At 49.4% G+C, this 19,740-nt stretch overlaps 1 pseudogene across 1 annotated transcript in view; it reads right to left on the bottom strand.

Annotated features, from left to right (window-relative positions):
• LOC147091177 (uncharacterized) overlaps positions 1–19,740 on the bottom strand; it is a 279,795-nt pseudogene that overhangs the window by 151,405 nt on the left and 108,650 nt on the right. The window lies entirely within an intron of this gene.

The raw sequence follows: 19,740 nt of genomic DNA, 5'->3' as shown, positions 1-19,740 counted from the left end.
TACTCTCTGTCCCTGTTCTATATGCCCCTCTATCCCGGGTATCTCCCTTTACTCTCTGTCCCCGTTCTATATTCCCTCTATCCCGGTTATCTCTCTTTACTCTCTGTCCCCGTTCTATATTCCCCTCTATCCCGGGTATCTCCCTTTACTCTCTGTCCCCGTTCTATATTCCCCTCTATCCCGGGTATCTCCCTTTACTCTCTGTCCCCGTTCTATATTCCCCTCTATCCCGGGTATCTCCCTTTACTCTCTGTCCCCGTTCTATATTCCCCTCTATCCCGGGTATCTCCCTTTACTCTCTGTCCCCGTTCTATATTCCCCTCTATCCCGGGTATCTCCCTTTACTCTGTGTGCCCGTTCTATATTCCCCTCTATCCCGGTTATCTCACTTTACTCTCTGTCCCCATTCTATATTCCCCTCTATCCCGGGTATCTCCCTTTGCTCTCTGTCCCCGTTCTATATTCCCCTCTATGCCGGGTATGTCCCTTTACTCTCTGTGCCCGTTCTAAATTCCCCTCTATCCCGTGTATCTCCCTTTACTCTCTGTCCCAGTTCTATATTCCCCCTATCCCGGGTATCTCTCTTTACTCTCTGTCCGCGTTCTATATTCCCCTCTATCCCGGGTATCTCGCTTTACTCTCTGTCCCCGTTCTATATTCCCTCTATCCCGGGTATCCCCCTTTACTCTCTGTCCCCGTTCTATATTCCCCTCTATCCCGGGTATCTCCCTTTACTCTCTGTCCCCATTCTATATTTCCCTCTATCCCGGGTATCTCCCTTTACTCTCTGTCCCCGTTCTATATTCCCCTCTGTCCCGGGTATCTCCCTTACTCTCTGTCCCCGTTCTATATTCCCCTCTATCCCGGGTATCACCCTTTACTCTCTGTCACCGTTCTATATTCCCCTCTATCCCGGGTATCTCCCTTTACTCTCTGTCCCCGTTCTATATTCCACTCTATCCAGGGTATCTCTCTTTACTCTCTGTCCCCATTCTATATTCCCCTCTCTCCCGGGTATCTCCCTTTACTCTCTGTCCCCGTTCTATATTCCCCTCTGTCGCGGGTATCTCCCTTACTCTCTGTCCCCGTTCTATATTCCCCTCTATCCCGGGTATCACCCTTTACTCTCTGTCACCGTTCTATATTCCCCTCTGTCCCGGGTATCTCCCTTTACTCTCTGTCCCCGTTCTATATTCCACTCTATCCAGGGTATCTCTCTTTACTCTGTCCCCGTTCTATATTCCACTCTATCCAGGGTATCTCCCTTTACTCTCTGTCCCCGTTCTATATTCCCCTCTATCCTGAGTATCTCACTTTACTCTCTGTCCCAGTTCTATATTCCCCTCTATCCAGGGTATCTCCCTTTTCTCTCTGTCCCCATTCTATATTTCCCTCTATCCCGGGTATCTCCCTGTACTCTCTTTTCCCTGTTCTATATTCCCCTCTATCCCAGCTATCTCCCTTTACTCTCTGTCCCCGTTCTATATTCCCCTCTATCCCGGGTATCTGCCTTTACTCTCTGTCCCCGTTCTATATTCCCCTCTATCCCGGGTATCTCCCTTTACTCTCTGTCCCCGTTCTATATTCCCTCTATCCCGGGTATCTCCCTTTACTCTCTGTCCCCGTTCTATATTCCCCTCTATCCCGGGTATCTCTCTTTACTCTCTGTCCCCGTTCTATATTCCCCTCTATCCCGGGTATCTCCCTTTACTCTCTGTGCCCGTTCTATATTCCCTCTATCCCGGGTATCTCACTTTACTCTCTGTCCCCATTCTATATTCCCCTCTATCCCGGGTATCTCCCTTTACTCTCTGTCCCCGTTCTATTTTCCCACTATCCCGGCTAACTCCCTTTACTCTCTGTCCCCGTTCTATATCCCCCTCTATCCCGGGTATCTCCCTTTACTCTCTGTCCCCGTTCTATATTCCCCTCTATCCCGGGTAACTCCCTTTACTCTCTGTCACTATTCTATATGCCCCTCTATCCCGGGTATCTCCCTTTACTCTCTGTCCCCGTTCTATATTCCCTCTATCCCGGGTATCTCTCTTTACTCTCTGTCCCCGTTCTATATTCCCCTCTATCCCGGGTATCTCCCTTTATTCTCTGTCCCCGTTCTATATTCCCCTCTAGACCGGGTATCTCCCTTTACTCTCTGTCCCCGTTCTATATTCCCCTCTATCCCGGGTATCTCCCTTTACTCTCTGTCCCTGTTCTATATTCACATCTATCCCGGGTATCTCCCTTTACTCTCTGTCCCCATTCTATATTCCCCTCTATCCCGGGTATCTCCCTTTACTCTCTGTCCCCGTTCTATATTCCCTTCTATCCTGGGTATCTCCCTTTACTCTGTGTGCCCGTTCTATATTCCCCTCTATCCCGGGTATCTCACTTTACTCTCTGTCCCCATTCTATATTCCCCTCTATCCTGGGTATCTCCCTTTGCTCTCTGTCCCCGTTCTATATTCCCCTCTATGCCGGGTATCTCCCTTTACTCTCTGTGCCCGTTCTAAATTCCCCTCTATCCCGTGTATCTCCCTTTACTCTCTGTCCCAGTTCTATATTCCCCCTATCCCGGGTATCTCTCTTTACTCTCTGTCCGCGTTCTATATTCCCCTCTATCCCGGGTATCTCGCTTTACTCTCTGTCCCCGTTCTATATTCCCTCTATCCCGGGTATCCCCCTTTACTCTCTGTCCCTGTTCTATATTCCCCTCTATCCCGGGTATCTCCCTTTACTCTCTGTCCCCGCTCTATATTCCCCTCTATCCCGGGTATCTCCCTTTACTCTCTGTCCCCGTTCTATATTTCCCTCTATCCCGGGTATCTCTCTTTACTCTCTGTCCCCGTTCTATATTCCCCTCTGTCCCGGGTATCTCCCTTACTCTCTGTCCCCGTTCTGTATTCCCCTCTATCCCGGGTATCACCCTTTACTCTCTGTCCCCGTTCTATATTCCCCTCTATCCCGGGTATCACCCTTTACTCTCTGTCACCGTTCTATATTCCCCTCTATCCCGGGTATCTCCCTTTACTCTCTGTCCCCGTTCTATATTCCACTCTATCCAGGGTATCTCTCTTTACTCTCTGTCCCCATTCTATATTCCCCTCTATCCCGGGTATCTCCCTTTACTCTCTGTCCCCGTTAAATATTCCCCTCTATCCCGGGTATCTCCCTTTACTCTGTCCCCGTTCTATATTCCACTCTATCCCGGGTATCTCCCTTTATTCACTGTCCCCGTTCTATATTCCCCTCTATCCCGGGCATCTCCCTTTACTCTCTGTCCCCGTTCTATATTCCCCTCTATCCCGGGTATCTCCCTTTACTCTCTGTCCCCGTTCTGTATTCCCCTCTATCCCGGGTATCTCCCTTTACTCTCTGTCCCCGTTCTATATTCCCTCTATCCCGGGTATCTCTCTTTACTCTCTGTCCCCGTTCTATATTCCCCTCTATCCCGGGTATCTCCCTTTACTCTCTGTGCCCGTTCTATATTCCCTCTATCCCGGGTATCTCACTTTACTCTCTGTCCCCATTCTATATTCCCCTCTATCCCGGGTATCTCCTTTTACTCTCTGTCCCCGTTCTATTTTCCCTCTATCCTGGGTAACTCCCTTTATTCTCTGTCCCCGTTCTATATTCCCCTCTATCCCGGGTATCTCCCTTTACTCTCTGTGCCCGTTCTATATTCCCCTCTATCCCGGGTAACTCCCTTTACTCTCTGTCCCTATTCTATATGCCCCTCTATCCCGGGTATCTCCCTTTACTCTCTGTCCCCGTTCTATATTCCCTCTATCCCGGGTATCTCTCTTTACTCTCTGTCCCCGTTCTATATTCCCCTCTATCCCGGGTATCTCCCTTTACTCTCTGTCCCCGTTCTATATTCCCCTCTATCCCGGGTATCTCCCTTTACTCTCTGTCCCCGTTCTATATTCCCCTCTATCCCGGGTATCTCCCTTTACTCTCTGTCCCTCTTCTATATTCACATCTATCCCGGGTATCTCCCTTTACTTTCTGTCCCCATTCTATATTCCCCTCTATCCCGGGTATCTCCCTTTACTCTCTGTCCCCGTTCTATATTCCCCTCTATCCCGGGTATCTCCCTTTGCTCTGTGTGCCCATTCTATATTCCCCTCTATCCCGGGTATCTCACTTTACTCTCTGTCCCCATTCTATATTCCCCTCTATCCCGGGTATCTCCCTTTGCTCTCTGTCCCCGTTCTATGTTCCCCTCTATGCCGGGTATCTCCCTTTACTCTCTGTGCCCGTTCTAAATTCCCCTCTATCCCGTGTATCTCCCTTTACTCTCTGTCCCAGTTCTATATTCCCCCTATCCCGGGTATCTCTCTTTACTCTCTGTCCGTGTTCTATATTCCCCCTATCCCGGGTATCTCGCTTTACTCTCTGTCCCCGTTCTATATTCCCTCTATCCCGGGTATCCCCCTTTACTCTGGGTCCCCGTTCTATATTCCCCTCTATCCCGGGTATCTCCCTTTACTCTCTGTCCCCGTTCTATATTCCCCTCTATCACGGGTATCTCCCTTTACTCTCTGTCCCCGTTCTATATTTCCCTCTATCCCGGGTATCTCCCTTTACTCTCTGTCCCCCTTCTTTTTTCCCCTCTGTCCCGGGTATCTCCCTTACTCTCTGTCCCCGTTCTATATTCCCCTCTATCCCGGGTATCACCCTTTATTCTCTGTCACCGTTCTATATTCCCCTCTATCCCGGGTATCTCCCTTTACTCTCTGTCCCCGTTCTATATGCCACTCTATCCAGGGTATCTCTCTTTACTCTCTGTCCCCATTCTATATTCCCCTCTATCCCGGGTATCTCCCTTTACTCTCTGTCCCCGTTAAATATTCCCCTCTATCCCGGGTATCTCCCTTTACTCTGTCCCCGTTCTATATTCCACTCTATCCAGGGTATCTCCCTTTACTCTCTGTCCCCGTTCTATATTCCCCTCTATCCTGAGTATCTCACTTTACTCTCTGTCCCAGTTCTATATTCCCCTCTATCCAGTGTATCTCCCTTTACTCTCTGTCCCCATTCTATATTTCCCTCTATCCCGGGTATCTCCCTTTACTCTCTGTCCCCGTTCTATATTCCCCTCTATCCCGGCTATCTCCCTTTACTCTCTGTCCCCGTTCTATATTCCCCTCTATCCCGGGTATCTGCCTTTACTCTCTGTCCCCGTTATATATTCCCCTCTATCCCGGGTATCTCCCTTTACTCTCTGTCCCCGTTCTATATTCCACTCTATCCCGGGTATCTCCCTTTACTCTCTGTGCCCGTTCTATATTCCCTCTATCCCGAGTATCTCACTTTACTCTCTGTCCCCATTCTATATTCCCCTCTATCTCGGGTATCTCCCTTTACTGTCTGTCCCCGTTCTATATTCCCCTCTATCCCGGGTAACTCCCTTTACTGACTGTCCCCGTTCTATATTCCCCTCTATCCCGGGTATCTCCCTTTACTCTCTGTCCCCGTTCTAAATTCCCCTCTATCCCGGGTATCTACCTTTACTCTCTGTCCCCGTTCTATATTCCCCTCTATCCCGGGTATCTCTCTTTACTCTCTGTCCCCTTTCTATATTCCCCTCTATCCCGGGTACTTCCCTTTACTCTCTGTCCCCGTTCTATATTCCCCTCTATCCCGGGTATCTCCCTTTACTCTCTTTCCCCGTTCTATTTTCCCTCTATCCCGGGTAACTCCCTTTACTCTCTGTCCCCGTTCTATATTCCCCTCTATCCCGGGTATCTCCCTTTAATCTCTGTCCCCGTTCGATATTCCCCTCTATCCCGGGTATCAACCTTTACTCTCTGTGCCCGTTCTATATTCCCTCTATCCCGGGTATCTCACTTTACTCTCTGTCCCCATTCTATATTCCCCTCTATCCCGGGTATCTCCCTTTACTCTCTGTCCCCGTTCTATATTCCCCTCTATGCCGGGTATCTCCCTTTACTCTCTGTGCCCGTTCTAAATTCCCCTCTATCCCGGGTATCTCCCTTTACTCTATGTCCCCGTTCTATATTCACCTCTATCCCGGGTATCTCCCTTTACTCTCTGTCCCCGTTCTATATTTCCCTCTATCCCGGGTATTTCCCTTTACTCTCTGTCCCCGTTCTATATTCCCCTCTGTCCCGGGTATCTCCCTTACAATCTGTCCCCATTCTATATTCCCCTCTATGCCGGGTATCTCCCTTTACTCTCTGTGCCCGTTCTAAATTCCCCTCTATCCCGGGTATCTCCCTTTACTCTCTGTCCCCGTTCTATATTCACCTCTATCCCGGGTATCTCCCTTTACTCTCTGTCCCCGTTCTATATTTCCCTCTATCCCGGGTATCTCCCTTTACTCTCTGTCCCCGTTCTATATTCCCCTCTGTCCCGGGTATCTCCCTTACTCTCTGTCCCCATTCTATATTCCCCTCTATCCCGGGTATCACCCTTTACTCTCTGTCACCGTTCTATATTCCCCTCTATCCCGGGTATCTCCCTTTACTCTCTGTCCCCGTTCTATATTCCACTCTATCCAGGGTATCTCTCTTTACTCTCTGTCCCCATTCTATATTCCCCTCTATCCCGGGTATCTCCCTTTACTCTCTGTCCCCGTTAAATATTCCCCTCTATCCCGGGTATCTCCCTTTACTCTCTGTCCCAGTTCTATATTCCCCCTATCCCGGGTATCTCTCTTTACTCTCTGTCCGTGTTCTATATTCCCCCTATCCCGGGTATCTCGCTTTACTCTCTGTCCCCGTTCTATATTCCCTCTATCCCGGGTATCCCCCTTTACTCTGGGTCCCCGTTCTATATTCCCCTCTATCCCGGGTATCTCCCTTTACTCTCTGTCCCCGTTCTATATTCCCCTCTATCACGGGTATCTCCCTTTACTCTCTGTCCCCGTTCTATATTTCCCTCTATCCCGGGTATCTCCCTTTACTCTCTGTCCCCCTTCTTTTTTCCCCTCTGTCCCGGGTATCTCCCTTACTCTCTGTCCCCGTTCTATATTCCCCTCTATCCCGGGTATCACCCTTTATTCTCTGTCACCGTTCTATATTCCCCTCTATCCCGGGTATCTCCCTTTACTCTCTGTCCCCGTTCTATATTCCACTCTATCCAGGGTATCTCTCTTTACTCTCTGTCCCCATTCTATATTCCCCTCTATCCCGGGTATCTCCCTTTACTCTCTGTCCCCGTTAAATATTCCCCTCTATCCCGGGTATCTCCCTTTACTCTGTCCCCGTTCTATATTCCACTCTATCCAGGGTATCTCCCTTTACTCTCTGTCCCCGTTCTATATTCCCCTCTATCCTGAGTATCTCACTTTACTCTCTGTCCCAGTTCTATATTCCCCTCTATCCAGTGTATCTCCCTTTACTCTCTGTCCCCATTCTATATTTCCCTCTATCCCGGGTATCTCCCTTTACTCTCTGTCCCCGTTCTATATTCCCCTCTATCCCGGCTATCTCCCTTTACTCTCTGTCCCCGTTCTATATTCCCCTCTATCCCGGGTATCTGCCTTTACTCTCTGTCCCCGTTATATATTCCCCTCTATCCCGGGTATCTCCCTTTACTCTCTGTCCCCGTTCTATATTCCACTCTATCCCGGGTATCTCCCTTTACTCTCTGTGCCCGTTCTATATTCCCTCTATCCCGAGTATCTCACTTTACTCTCTGTCCCCATTCTATATTCCCCTCTATCTCGGGTATCTCCCTTTACTGTCTGTCCCCGTTCTATATTCCCCTCTATCCCGGGTAACTCCCTTTACTGACTGTCCCCGTTCTATATTCCCCTCTATCCCTGGTATCTCCCTTTACTCTCTGTCCCCGTTCTAAATTCCCCTCTATCCCGGGTATCTACCTTTACTCTCTGTCCCCGTTCTATATTCCCCTCTATCCCGGGTATCTCTCTTTACTCTCTGTCCCCTTTCTATATTCCCCTCTATCCCGGGTACTTCCCTTTACTCTCTGTCCCCGTTCTATATTCCCCTCTATCCCGGGTATCTCCCTTTACTCTCTTTCCCCGTTCTATTTTCCCTCTATCCCGGGTAACTCCCATTACTCTCTGTCCCCGTTCTATATTCCCCTCTATCCCGGGTATCTCCCTTTAATCTCTGTCCCCGTTCGATATTCCCCTCTATCCCGGGTATCAACCTTTACTCTCTGTGCCCGTTCTATATTCCCTCTATCCCGGGTATCTCACTTTACTCTCTGTCCCCATTCTATATTCCCCTCTATCCCGGGTATCTCCCTTTACTCTCTGTCCCCGTTCTATATTCCCCTCTATGCCGGGTATCTCCCTTTACTCTCTGTGCCCGTTCTAAATTTCCCTCTATCCCGGGTATCTCCCTTTACTCTCTGTCCCCGTTCTATATTCACCTCTATCCCGGGTATCTCCCTTTACTCTCTGTCCCCGTTCTATATTTCCCTCTATCCCGGGTATCTCCCTTTACTCTCTGTCCCCGTTCTATATTCCCCTCTGTCCCGGGTATCTCCCTTACTCTCTGTCCCCATTCTATATTCCCCTCTATGCCGGGTATCTCCCTTTACTCTCTGTGCCCGTTCTAAATTCCCCTCTATCCCGGGTATCTCCCTTTACTCTCTGTCCCCGTTCTATATTCACCTCTATCCCGGGTATCTCCCTTTACTCTCTGTCCCCGTTCTATATTTCCCTCTATCCCGGGTATCTCCCTTTACTCTCTGTCCCCGTTCTATATTCCCCTCTGTCCCGGGTATCTCCCTTACTCTCTGTCCCCATTCTATATTCCCCTCTGTCCCGGGTATCACCCTTTACTCTCTGTCACCGTTCTATATTCCCCTCTATCCCGGGTATCTCCCTTTACTCTCTGTCCCCGTTCTATATTCCACTCTATCCAGGGTATCTCTCTTTACTCTCTGTCCCCATTCTATATTCCCCTCTATCCCGGGTATCTCCCTTTACTCTCTGTCCCCGTTAAATATTCCCCTCTATCCCGGGTATCTCCCTTTACTCTGTCCCCGTTCGAAATTCCACTCTATCCAGGGTATCTCCCTTTACTCTCTGTCCCCGTTCTATATTCCCCTCTATCCTGAGTATCTCACTTTACTCTCTGTCCCAGTTCTATATTCCCCTCTATCCAGGGTATCTCCCTTTACTCTCTGTCCCCATTCTATATTTCCCTCTATCCCGGGTATCTCTCTTTAATCTCTGTCCCCGTTCCATATTCCCCTCTATCCCGGGTATCTCCCTTTACTCTCTGTCCCCGTTCTATATTTCCCTCTATCCCGGGTATCTCCCTTTACTCTCTGTCCCCGTTCTATATTCCCCTCTATCCCGGGTATCTCCCTTTACTCTCTGTCCCCGTTCTATATTCCCCTCTATCCCGGGTATCTCATTTTTACTCTCTGTCCCCGTTCTATATTCCCCTCTATCCCAGGTATCTCCCTTTACTCTCTGTCCCCGTTCTGTATTCCCTTTATCCCGGGTATCTACATTTACTCTCTGTCCTCGTTCTATATTCCCCTCTATCCCGCGTATCTCCCTTTACTCTCTGTCCCCATTCTATATTCCCCTTTATCCCGGGTATCTCCCTTTACTCTTTGTCCCCGTTCTATATGCCCCTCTATCCGGGTATCTCCCTTTACGCTCTGTCCCCGTTCGATATTCCCCTCTATCCCGGGTATCTCACTTTACTCTCTGTCCCCATTCTATATTCCCCTCTATCCCGGGTATCTCCCTTTACTCTCTGTCCCCGTTCGAAATTCCGCTCTATCCCAGGTATCTCCCTTTACTCTCTGTCCCCGTTCTATATTCCCCTCTATCCCGGGTATCTCCCTTTACTCTCTGTCCCCGTTCTATATTCCCCTCTATCCCGGGTATCTCTCTTTACTCTCTGTCCCCGTTCTATATTCCCCTCTATCCCGGGTATCTCCCTTTACTCTCTGCCCCGTTCTATACTCCCTCTATCCCGGGTATCTCCCTTTACTCTCTGTCCCCGTTCTATAGTCCCCTCTATCCCGGGTATCTCCCTTTACTCTCTGTCCCCGTTCTATATTCCCCTCTATCCCGGGTATCTCCCTTTACTCTCTGTCCCCGTTCTATATTCCCCTCTATCCCGGGTATCTCCCTTTACTCTCTGTCCCCGTTCTATATTCCACTCTATCACGGGTATCTCTCTTTACTCTCTGTCCCTGTTCTATATTCCCCTCTATCCCGGGTATCTCCCTTTACTCTCTGTCCCCATTCTATATTCCCTCTATCCCAGGTATCTCTCTTTACTCTCTGTCCCCGTTCGATATTCCCCTCTATCCCAGGTATCCCCCTTTACTCTCTGTCCCCGTTCTATATTCCCCTCTATCCCGGGTATCTCCCTTTACTCTCTGTCCCCGTTCTATATTCCCTCTATCCCGGGTATCTCCCTTTACTCTCTGTCCCCGTTCTATATTCCCCTCTATCCTGGGTATCTCCCTTCACTCTCTGTCCCCGTTCAATATTCCCCTCTATCCTGGGTATCTCCCTTTACTCTCTGTCCCTGTTCTATATTCCCCTCTATCCCGGGTATCTCCCTTTACTCTCTGTCCCCGTTCTATATTCCCCTCTATCCCGGGTATCTCCCTTTACTCACTGTCCCCGTTCTATATTCCCCTCTATCCCGGGTATCTCCCTTTACTCACTGTCCCCGTTCTATATTCCCCTCTATCCCGGGCATCTCCCTTTACTCTCTGTCCCCGTTCTATATTCCCCTCTATCCCGGGTATCTCCCTTTACTCTCTGTCCCCGTTCTGTATTCCCCTCTATCCCGGGTATCTCCCTTTACTCTCTGTCCCCGTTCTATATTCCCTCTATCCCGGGTATCTCTCTTTACTCTCTGTCCCCGTTCTATATTCCCCTCTATCTCGGGTATCTCCCTTTACTCTCTGTGCCCGTTCTATATTCCCTCTATCCCGAGTATCTCACTTTACTCTCTGTCCCCATTCTATATTCCCCTCTATCCCGGGTATCTCCCTTTACTCTCTGTTCCCGTTCTATTTTCCCTCTATCCCGGGTAACTCCCTTTACTCTCTGTCCCCGTTCTATATGCCCCTCTATCCCGGGTATCTCCCTTTACTCTCTGTCCCCGTTCTATATTCCCTCTATCCCGGGTATCTCTCTTTACTCTCTGTCCCCGTTCTATATTCCCCTCTATCCCGGGTATCTCCCTTTACTCTCTGTCCCCGTTCTATATTTCCCTCTATCCCGGGTATCTCCCTTTACTCTCTGTCCCCGTTCTATATTCCCCTCTATCCCGGGTATCTCCCTTTGCTCTGTGTGCCCGTTCTATATTCCCCTCTATCCCGGGTATCTCTCTTTACTCTCTGTCCCCATTCTTTTTTCCCCTCTATCCCGGGAATCTCCCTTTGCTCTCTGTCCCCGTTCTATATTCCCCTCTATGCCGGGTATCTCCCTTTACTCTCTGTGCCCGTTCGAAATTCCCCTCTATCCCGTGTATCTCCCTTTACTCTCTGTCCCAGTTCTATATTCCCCCTATCCCGGGTATCTCTCTTTACTCTCTGTCCGCGTTCTATATTCCCCTCTATCCCGGGTATCTCGCTTTACTCTCTGTCTCCGTTCTATATTCCCTCTATCCCGGGTATCCCCCTTTACTCTCTGTCCCCGTTCTATATTCCCCTCTATCCCGGGTATCTCCCTTTACTCTCTGTCCCCGTTCTATATTCCCCTCTATCACGGGTATCTCCCTTTAATCTCTGTCCCCGTTCTATATTTCCCTCTATCCCGGGTATCTCCCTTTACTCTCTGTCCCCGTTCTATATTCCCCTCTGTCCCGGGTATCTCCCTTACTCTCTGTCCCCGTTCTATATTCCCCTCTATCCCGGGTATCACCCTTTATTCTCTGTCACCGTTCTATATTCCCCTCTATCCCGGGTATCACCCTTTACTCTCTGTCCCCGTTCTATATTCCACTCTATCCAGGGTATCTCTCTTTACTCTCTGTCCCCATTCTATTTTCCCCTCTATCCCGGGTATCTCCCTTTACTCTCTGTCCCCGTTAAATATTCCCCTCTATCCCGGGTATCTCCCTTTACTCTGTCCCCGTTCTATATTCCACTCTATCCAGGGTATCTCCCTTTACTCTCTGTCCCCGTTCTATATTCCCCTCTATCCTGAGTATCTCACTTTACTCTCTGTCCCAGTTCTATATTCCCCTCTATCCAGGGTATCTCCCTTTACTCTCTGTCCCCATTCTATATTTCCCTCTATCCCGGGTATCTCCCTTTACTCTCTGTCCCCGTTCTGTATTCCCCTCTATCCCGGCTATCTCCCTTTACTCTCTGTCCCCGTTCTATATTCCCCTCTATCCCGGGTATCTCCCTTTACTCTCTGTTCCCGTTCTATATTCCCTCTATCCCGAGTATCTCACTTTACTCTCTGTCCCCATTCTATATTCCCCTCTATCCCGGGTATCTCCCTTTACTGTCTGTCCCCGTTCTATATTCCCCTCTATCCCGGGTAACTCCCTTTACTGTCTGTCCCCGTTCTATATTCCCCTCTATCCCGGGTATCTCCCTTTACTCTCTGTCCCCGTTCTAAATTCCCCTCTATCCCGGGTATCTCCCTTTACTCTCTGTCCCCGTTCTATATTCCCCTCTATCCCGGGTATCTCTCTTTACTCTCTGTCCCCGTTCTATATTCCCCTCTATCCCGGGTATCTCCCTTCACTCTCTGTGCCCGTTCTATATTCCCTCTATCCCGGGTATCTCACTTTACTCTCTGTCCCCATTCTATATTCCCCTCTATCCCGGGTATCTCCCTTTACTCTCTGTCCCCGTTCTATATTCCCCTCTATGCCGGGTATCTCCCTTTTCTCTCTGTGTCCGTTCTAAATTCCCCTCTATCCCGTGTATCTCCCTTTACTCTCTGTGCCCGTTCTATATTCCCTCTATCCCGGGTATCTCACTTTACTCTCTGTCCCCATTCTATATTCCCCTCTATCCCGGGTGTCTCCCTTTACTCTCTGTCCCCGTTCTGTATTCCCCTCTGTTCTGAGTATCTCACTTTACTCTCTGTCCCCGTTCTATGTTCCACTCTCTCCCGGGTATCTCCCTTTACTCTCTGTCCCCGTTCTATATTCCCCTCTATCCCGGGTATCTCTCTTTACTCTCTGTCCCCGTTCTATATTCCCCTCTATCCCGGGTATCTCCCTTTACTCTCTGTCCCCGTTCTATATTTCCCTCTATCCCGGGTATCTCCCTTTACTCTCTGTCCCCGTTCTATATTCCCCTCTATCCCGGGTATCTCCCTTTACTCTCTGTCCCCGTTCTATATTCCCCTCTATCCCGGGTATCTCATCTTTACTCTCTGTCCCCGTTCTATATTCCCCTCTATCCCGGGTGTCTCCCTTTACTCTCTGTCCCCGTTCTGTATTCCCTTTATCCCGGGTATCTACATTTACTCTCTGTCCTCGTTCTATATTCCCCTCTATCCCGCGTATCTCCCTTTTCTCTCTGTCCCCATTCTATATTCCCCTCTATCCCGGGTATCTCCCTTTACTCTTTGTCCCCGTTCTATATGCCCCTCTATCCGGGTATCTCCCTTTACGCTCTGTCCCCGTTCGATATTCCCCTCTATCCCGGGTATCTCACTTTACTCTCTGTCCCCATTCTATATTCCCCTCTATCCCGCGTATCTCCCTTTACTCTCTGTCCCCGTTCTATATTCCGCTCTATCCCAGGTATCTCCATTTACTCTCTGTCCCCGTTCTATATTCCCCTCTATCCCGGGTATCTCCCTTTACTCTCTGTCCCCGTTCTATATTCCCCTCTATCCCGGGTATCTCCCTTTACTCTCTGCCCCGTTCTATACTCCCTCTATCCTGGGTATCTCCCTTTACTCTCTGTCCCCGTTCTATAATCCCCTCCATCCCGGGTATCTCCCTTTACTCTCTGTCCCCGTTCTATACTCCCTCTATCCCGGGTATCTCCCTTTACTCTCTGTCCCCGTTCTATATTCCCCTCTATCCCGGGTATCTCCCTTTACTCTCTGTCCCCGTTCTATATTCCCCTCTATCCCGGGTATCTTCCTTTACTCTCTGTCCCCGTTCTATATTCCCCTCTATCCCGGTTATCTCTCTTTACTCTCTGTCCCCGTTCTATATTCCCCTCTATCCCGGGTATCTCCCTATACTCTCTGTCCCCATTCTATATTCCCTCTATCCCAGGTATCTCTCTTTACTCTCTGTCCCCGTTCTGTATTCCCCTCTATGCCAGGTATCCCCCTTTACTCTCTGTCCCCGTTCTATATTCCCCTCTATCCCGGGTATCTCCCTTTACTCTCTGTCCCCGTTCTATATTCCCTCTATCCCGGGTATCTCACTTTACTCTCTGTCCCCGTTCTATATTCCCCTCTATCCCGGGTATCTCCCTTTACTCTCTGTCCCCGTTCTATATTCCCCTCTATCCCGGGTAACTCCCTTTACTCTCTGTCCCTATTCTATATGTCCCTCTATCCCGGGTATCTCCCTTTACTCTCTGTCCCCGTTCTATATTCCCTCTATCCCGGGTATCTCTCTTTACTCTCTGTCCCCGTTCTATATTCCCCTCTATCCCGGATATCTCCCTTTACTCCCTGTCCCCGTTCTATATTCCCCTCTATCCCGGGTATCTCCCTTTACTCTCTGTCCCCGTTCTATATTCCCCTCTATCCCGGGTATCTCCCTTTACTCTCTGTCCCTGTTCTATATTCACATCTATCCCGGGTATCTCCCTTTACTCTCTGTCCCCATTCTATATTCCCCTCTATCCCGGGTATCTCCCTTTACTCTCTGTCCCCGTTCTATATTCCCCTCTATCCCGGGTATCTCCCTTCACTCTCTGTGCCCGTTCTATATTCCCTCTTTCCCGGGTATCTCACTTTACTCTCTGTCCCCATTCTATATTCCCCTCTATCCCGGGTATCTCCCTTTACTCTCTGTCCCCGTTCTATATTCCCCTCTATGCAGGGTATCTCCCTTTACTCTCTGTGCCCGTTCTAAATTCCCCTCTATCCCGTGTATCTCCCTTTACTCTCTGTCCAAATTCTATATTCCCCCTATCCCGGGTATCTCTCTTTACTCTCTGTCCCCGGTCTATATTCCTCTCTATCCCGGATATCTCGCTTTACTCTCTGTCCCCGTTCTATATTGCCTCTATCCTGGGTATCCCCCTTTACTCTCTGTCCCCGTTCTATATTCCCCTCTATCCCGGGTATCTGTCTTTACTCTCTGTCCCCGTTCTATATTCCCCTCTATCCCGGGTATCTCCCTTTACTCTCTGTCCCCGTTCTATATTTCCCTCTATCCCGGGTATCTCCCTTTACTCTCTGTCCCCGTTCTATATTCCCCTCTGTCCCGGGTATCTCCCTTACTCTCTGTCCCCGTTCTATATTCCCCTCTATCCCGGGTATCACCCTTTACTCTCTGTCACCGTTCTATATTCCCCTCTATCCCGGGTATCTTCCTTTACTCTCTGTACCCGTTCTATATTCCACTCTATCCAGGGTATCTCTCTTTACTCTCTGTCCCCATTCTATATTCCCCTCTATCCCGGGTATCTCCCTTTACTCTCTGTCCCCGTTAAATATTCCCCTCTATCCCGGGTATCTACTTTACTCTGTCCCCGTTCTATATTCCACTCTATCCAGGGTATCTCCCGTTACTCTCTGTCCCCGTTCTATATTCCCCACTATCCTGAGTATCTCACTTTACTCTCTGTCCCAGTTCTATATTCCCCTCTATCCAGGGTATCTCCCTTTACTCTCTGTCCCCATTCTATATTTCCCTCTATCCCGGGTATCTCCCTTTACTCTCTGTCCCCGTTCTATATTCCCCTCTATCCCGGCTATCTCCCTTTACTCTCTGTCCCCGTTCTATATTCCCCTCTTTCCCGGGTATCTGCCTTTACTCTCTGTCCCCGTTCTATATTCCCCTCTATCCCGGGTATCTCCCTTTACTCTCTGTCCCCGTTCTATATTCCCCTCTATGCCGGGTATCTCCCTTTACTCTCTGTGCCCGTTCTAAATTCCCCTCTATCACGGGTATCTCCCTTTACTCTCTGTCCCCGTTCTATATTCCCCTCTATCCCGGGTATCTCCCTTTACTCTCTGTCCCCGTTCTATATTTCCCTCTATCCCGGGTATCTCCCTTTACTCTCTGTCCCCGTTCTATATTGCCCTCTGTCCCGGGTATCTCCCTTACTCTCTGTCCCCGTTCTATATTCCCCTCTATCCCGGGTATCACCCTTTACTCTCTGTCACCGTTCTATATTCCCCTCTATCCCGGGTATCTCCCTTTACTCTCTGTCCCCGTTCTATATTCCACTCTATCCAGGGTTTCTCTCTTTACTCTCTGTCCCCATTCTATATTCCCCTCTATCCCGGGTAGCTCCCTTTACTCTCTGTCCCCGTTAAATATTCCCCTCTATCCCGGGTATCTCCCTTTACTCTGTCCCCGTTCGAAATTCCACTCTATCCAGGGTATCTCGCTTTACTCTCTGTCCCCGTTCTATATTCCCCTCTATCCTGAGTATCTCACTTTACTCTCTGTCCCAGTTCTATATTCCCCTCTATCCAGGGTATCTCCCTTTACTCTCTGTCCCCATTCTATATTTCCCTCTATCCCGGGTATCTCTCTTTAATCTCTGTCCCCGTTCCATATTCCCCTCCTATCCCGGGTATCTCCCTTTACTCTCTGTCCCCGTTCTATATTTCCCTCTATCCCGGGTATCTCCCTTTACTCTCTGTCCCCGTTCTATATTCCCCTCTATCCCGGGTATCTCCCTTTACTCTCTGTCCCCGTTCTATATTCCCCTCTATCCCGGGTATCTAATTTTTACTCTCTGTGCCCGTTCTATATTCCCTCTATCCCGGGTATCTCACTTTACTCTCTGTCCCCATTCTATATTCCCCTCTATCCCGAGTATCTCCCTTTACTCTCTGTCCCCGTTCTATTTTCCCTCTATCCCGGGTAACTCCCTTTACTCTCTGCCCCGTTCTATACTCCCTCTATCCCGGGTATCTCCCTTTACTCTCTGTCCCCGTTCTATAGTCCCCTCCATCCCGGGTATCTCCCTTTACTCTCTGTCCCCGTTCTATACTCCCTCTATCCCGGGTATCTCCCTTTACTCTCTGTCCCCGTTCTATATTCCCCTCTATCCCGGGTATCTCCCTTTACTCTCTGTCCCCGTTCTATATTCCCCTTTATCCCGGGTATCTCCCTTTACTCTCTGTCCCCGTTCTATATTCCACTCTATCACGGGTATCTCTCTTTACTCTCTGTCCCTGTTCTATATTCCCCTCTATCCCGGGTATCTCCCTTTACTCTCTGTCCCCATTCTATATTCCCTCTATCCCAGGTATCTCTCTTTACTCTCTGTCCCCGTTCTATATTCCCCTCTATCCCAGGTATCCCCCTTTACTCTCTGTCCCCGTTCTATATTCCCCTCTATCCCGGGTATCTCCCTTTACTCTCTGTCCCCGTTCTATATTCCCTCTATCCCGGGTATCTCACTTTACTCTCTGTCCCCGTTCTATATTCCCCTCTATCCCGTGTATCTCCCTTTACTCTCTGTCCCCGTTCTATATTCCCCTCTATCCTGGGTATCTCCCTTCACTCTCTGTCCCCGTTCAATATTCCCCTCTATCCTGGGTATCTCCCTTTACTCTCTGTCCCTGTTCTATATTCCCCTCTATCCCGGGTATCTCCCTTTACTCTCTGTCCCCGTTCTATATTCCCCTCTATCCCGGGTATCTCCCTTTACTCACTGTCCCCGTTCTATATTCCCCTCTATCCCGGGTATCTCCCTTTACTCACTGTCCCCGTTCTATATTCCCCTCTATCCCGGGCATCTCCCTTTACTCTCTGTCCCCGTTCTATATTCCCCTCTATCCCGGGTATCTCCCTTTACTCTCTGTCCCCGTTCTGTATTCCCCTCTATCCCGGGTATCTCCCTTTACTCTCTGTCCCCGTTCTATATTCCCTCTATCCCGGGTATCACTCTTTACTCTCTGTCCCCGTTCTATATTCCCCTCTATCTCGGGTATCTCCCTTTACTCTCTGTGCCCGTTCTATATTCCCTCTATCCCGGGTATCTCACTTTACTCTATGTCCCCATTCTATATTCCCCTCTATCCCGGGTAACTCCCTTTACTGTCTGTCCCCGTTCTATATTCCCCTCTATCCCGGGTATCTCCCTTTACTCTCTGTCCCCGTTCTAAATTCCCCTCTATCCCGGGTATCTCCCTTTACTCTCTGTCCCCGTTCTATATTCCCCTCTATCCCGGGTATCTCTCTTTACTCTCTGTCCCCGTTCTATACTCCCTCTATCCCGGGTATCTCCCTTTACTCTCTGTCCCCGTTCTATATTCCCCTCTATCCCGGGTATCTCCCTTTACTCTCTGTCCCCGTTCTATATTTCCCTCTATCCCGGGTATCTCCCTTTACTCTCTGTCCCCGTTCTATATTCCCCTCTATCCCGGGTATCTCCCTTTACTCTCTGTCCCCGTTCTATATTCCCCTCTATCCCGGGTATCTAATTTTTACTCTCTGTGCCGGTTCTATATTCCCTCTATCCCGGGTATCTCACTTTACTCTCTGTCCCCATTCTATATTCCCCTCTAACCCGAGTATCTCCCTTTACTCTCTGTCCCCGTTCTATTTTCCCTCTATCCCGGGTAACTCCCTTTACTCTCTGCCCCGTTCTATACTCCCTCTATCCCGGGTATCTCCCTTTACTCTCTGTCCCAGTTCTATAGTCCCCTCTATCCCGGGTATCTCCCTTTACTCTCTGTCCCCGTTCTATACTCCCTCTATCCCGGGTATCTCCCTTTACTCTCTGTCCCCGTTCTATATTCCCCTCTATCCCGGGTATCTCCCTTTACTCTCTGTCCCCGTTCTATATTCCCCCCTATCCCGGGTATCTCCCTTTACTCTCTGTCCCCGTTCTATATTCCACTCTATCACGGGTATCTCTCTTTACTCTCTGTCCCTGTTCTATATTCCCCTCTATCCCGGGTATCTCCCTTTACTCTCTGTCCCCATTCTATATTCCCTCTATCCCAGGTATCTCTCTTTACTCTCTGTCCCCGTTCTATATTCCCCTCTATCCCAGGTATCCCCCTTTACTCTCTGTCCCCGTTCTATATTCCCCTCTATCCCGGGTATCTCCCTTTACTCTCTGTCCCCGTTCTATATTCCCTCTATCCCGGGTATCTCACTTTACTCTCTGTCCCCGTTCTATATTCCCCTCTATCCCTGGTATCTCCCTTTACTCTCTGTCCCCGTTCTATATTCCCCTCTATCCTGGGTATCTCCCTTCACTCTCTGTCCCCGTTCAATATTCCCCTCTATCCTGGGTATCTCCCTTTACTCTCTGTCCCTGTTCTATATTCCCCTCTATCCCGGGTATCTCCCTTTACTCTCTGTCCCCGTTCTATATTCCCCTCTATCCCGGGTATCTCCCTTTACTCACTGTCCCCGTTCTATATTCCCCTCTATCCCGGGTATCTCCCTTTACTCACTGTCCCCGTTCTATATTCCCCTCTATCCCGGGCATCTCCCTTTACTCTCTGTCCCCGTTCTATATTCCCCTCTATCCCGGGTATCTCCCTTTACTCTCTGTCCCCGTTCTGTATTCCCCTCTATCCCGGGTATCTCCCTTTACTCTCTGTCCCCGTTCTATATTCCCTCTATCCCGGGTATCTCTCTTTACTCTCTGTCCCCGTTCTATATTCCCCTCTATCTC

This window comes from Somniosus microcephalus, unplaced genomic scaffold, assembly GCF_052327205.1.
Source record: "Somniosus microcephalus isolate GS21.2 unplaced genomic scaffold, FLI_Smic_1.0 unresolved_chr3, whole genome shotgun sequence".
Taxonomy (NCBI): domain Eukaryota; kingdom Metazoa; phylum Chordata; class Chondrichthyes; order Squaliformes; family Somniosidae; genus Somniosus; species Somniosus microcephalus.
Note: the sequence above shows the minus strand (reverse complement) of the source record. Positions and strands in the feature narration are given on the sequence as shown.